The sequence below is a fragment of the Anoplophora glabripennis genome, unplaced genomic scaffold (genome assembly GCF_000390285.2).
Source record: "Anoplophora glabripennis isolate ALB-LARVAE unplaced genomic scaffold, Agla_2.0 scaffold1444, whole genome shotgun sequence".
Taxonomy (NCBI): Eukaryota; Metazoa; Arthropoda; class Insecta; order Coleoptera; family Cerambycidae; genus Anoplophora; species Anoplophora glabripennis.
In genome coordinates, this window is record NW_019417525.1 from 52,266 (window position 1) to 55,670 (window position 3,405).

Consider the following 3,405-nt stretch of genomic DNA (forward strand, 5'->3'; position numbering starts at 1 on the left):
CTAAGTTTTTGAGACAGGTCCCATATCAATGAAATCTTTGACCTCAGGGAACATTTCACAGTTTTATAACCTGCACTCGCGAAAATCACTTGTTCTTTAATCGCTTTAACTGGTAGCTTCCTGGGTGCCCAAAATTTATTGAGGAATTTTCCAAAGCAGGTATTTTCTCAATGTGTTTTAATAACTTTTTAACTTGTTTTACCCAAGTGAACAAATTTTTTTATAAAATGAAATTAATGTAATGTAGTTTGGAATAACTTTATTTGCCATAGTTTTCTTAGAATTAGTGCAGTTGAAGTTACTACATGGAAGGCGAAAATGGTTAAATAATAATCACATATCCCTGCTGTGAAAAATAAACAACTTGAATAAAAAAAGACTAAGTTTTTGGGACAGGTTCCGTATCAATGAAACCTTTAACCTCAAGGGAAATTTCACAATTTTATAACCTGCACTCGCGAAAATCACTTGTCCTTTAATCACTTTAACTGGTGGCTTCCTGGGTTCCTCGGTAGAAGTGTAGGTAATGTAGTGGTGAATTCTTGTAAAACACAAAACTTCCACATTGCATAGTTGTAACTGGAAAACTAAAATTTATGTTAGATTCTACCAATGGCCGGGTAAAAATATATATATACTATACCTGCAGAAAGGGTTTTTGCAAGACACCTCGGAGCAGATACTTATTTGTATTCTGAGCAAACTTGGAAGTGGTTTTTCTCAATACACAGGTTTATTTTACTCGACAGATGACAGGACTTGACAGATGGAGAGCGATTCGACAATCGTCAGTGATCGAAAACGTAGAGATAAATGTTCAAGGTTTGTTAGGTTTGTTTGTTTAGACATATCGCAGATTTGTAGTGCAGGGGTTATTATATTTTTGAAGGAATGGGTAAAGGCTCTGTTAAAACTTGTAGTGTTTTTACCGATCCATAAGTTAAGTTGGAAGAATGTACTTAACCGACAATCCAGGTCACAAAGCAAACGTGGGGCCACGTACCTCATGGGAACGCCTGTTAAACGTAATTTTCCTTTTGTGGAAAAAAAACCTGCGACAGGTTCAGAGACACATCGAAAACAATAGAAATCGTCCCACTTTAGCTTCTTTTACACAAATCGCCGCACGAAAGTTGAAAATTTTCAATTTTCCTAGGACTAACGGAATGGCGGCCATCTTGTGACATTAAACTGACAGTCTGACAGTGGTTCAGACTTGCGAACTTTTAATTTTAAGGGTTAAGTATGATCACTTAGAACCTGTTGGAACTGTTGTGGGGGGCGAATATAATTTTTTTCGGAAAGCTCGAGGTATGGGAATGTCGTCGATACATAATTGGACAGGGGGAGCTGCACGAATGTCTCGTAAAAGCCGGGAAAAGTAGGTTCTCCTCGTCCCCGCCGCGAAGAGACGCCCATGGCTTGATAAGCATTTTTATTACCCATGAAGCTCGTCTTTAATTTTCTTACATTCGACCTAAAAAAGGTTGATGGAGATATAGAAGAGAGAGATCGTCGCGACGCGTCGCCGGAAAGGCGTCTCGGGGGCCAACGCGGGCTTCCTCAGTCCTCGAGCGCGGTACGTACGCCGAGAGAAAGGCCAGGGCTTCGTCCTCGCGCAGAAAGTGAAGGCCGATCGAGTGAGGGAAAAAAATTATGCCGTCGCGAAAACGGCGTTTTCGCCGAAATAATCCGGGCTTTATAAAATAATCGGGGTCTGGCGAGAGAGACGCGAGATGTAGACCCCTTTTGAAAAGCTAATTTCGGCGTTAAAAAGTAAAAAGTACGCAGCAAAAATACGCCCGAGACGCTCGGAAAAGACGAAACTTTCGCGTAAAAGCGGAAGGAAGTCCCGATCCCTCCCAGGAAAAAAGCCCTCGGTAGGAGAAATCGACCCCGAAACGCTTCCGATGGAGGGCGTTTCCGAGTATCTGCGTCTCACTTCCCCGCTAAAAGCCGCGGTCGATCGCGCGGACCCCCCGAAAAAGCGAATATTCACTGGGAAGAGGGCAAAAAATCGCCGTCGAAATACGACGTTCCGATGAAGAAAGAAAAGCGGGGGGCTTCGCCCCGTGCGCTTCGCCGCAGCGCGGCTCGCTCGCGGAGCCTTAGTTAGTGCAAAATGGCCCTTTTTCGGGCGCGTGCGTGCGCGCGAGAGTAACCTACACGCTTTAATATATATGACTAAAAAGGCAGGCAAACTCCGCTGAAGCGGAGTTTGACCTTTCTGTCGGGCCTTCGGCCCGCGGTGCTTTCCTCGCTGGTTAGTAGATATAACATATTTTGAAATACCCTGTACTTTGATATTTAAACACCCTGTATATAAAAGTATCATATCAAAAAAGAGTAGGCCCCGCTCGAGAAAAGAATAAGAAAAGTTTCTTCCAAACTTCCAAAAAAGGCATCTGGTTAGTAAATATAAAATTTTTCATCCAAAGACTACGTAGGTAAGACAGAAATGGTAAAAAAATAAATTAAGACATTTGCTTGATAAATATACAAATTTTCATTAAAAGACTGTAGTAAATAAAGACAAAGCTAAAAGTGAAAAGAAATAAAACTGCCCTTAACTCTATAGGACATCTAGTATATGGATTTTTAAAAAAGCGACTTTTCTTCAAAAGATTTATAGAAAAAATTAACAAAATAAATAAGGGAAAATCTGGTACTCCTGTGTCAGTTTTATGGAACATCATGTACATAAATTGCAAGAAACACCTGGTTAGTCGGGTATAAGGTTTTTCATAAAAATATTACAGACTTCAGTACAAAATATAGAAAAGGAAAGAACATTAAGGAAAGTTTCGTTCTATTGGTAATAAATACTCAGTATAAAAATTCAAAAAGGCTGGTTAATAAGTATAAAATTTTTCATTAAAAGACTAGTAAATAAAAACAAAGTTAAATGTGAAAAGGGGAAAAATTGCCCGTTTCAGATGTGGATCAATTTTTTGGAACACCCAGTACGTATATGGATTTTCTAAAAAGCGGCTGGTCAGTAAATATACAACTTTTCTTCAAAAGGTTTCATAAAAAAATTAACAAAATGAATCAGAGAAAATCTGGTCCACCTGTGTCAGTTTTATGAAACATCCTGTACATAAATTGCAAAAAACATTTGACACCGTGTGTAGAAATATCTATTTGAAAATTTAGGTAGGTAGTGAAATGAGAAAAAAATCCTAGTCCGTCTGTGTCATTTTTATGAAACACTTAGTATATAAATTTGCAAAAAACATTTGACACCGTGTGTAGAAATATCTATTTGAAAATTTAGGTAGGTAGTGAAATGAGAAAAAAATCCTAGTCCGTCTGTGTCATTTTTATGAAACACTTAGTATATAAATTTGCAAAATGCCTCTGAGTTCTACAATATAAGATTTTTCATAAAAATATTGCCACAAT

At 38.7% G+C, this 3,405-nt stretch overlaps 1 long non-coding RNA gene across 1 annotated transcript; it reads right to left on the reverse strand.

Moving 5' to 3' along the window:
- Positions 1-242: 242 nt before the first annotated feature.
- LOC111692392 lies at positions 243-714 on the reverse strand. The gene is made up of 2 exons (XR_002763218.1): positions 644-714; positions 243-587 (listed from the first exon to the last, which is right to left on the reverse strand). It is a non-coding gene; the product is annotated as an uncharacterized LOC111692392 (long non-coding RNA).
- Between the last annotated feature and the right edge of the window lie 2,691 nt (positions 715-3,405).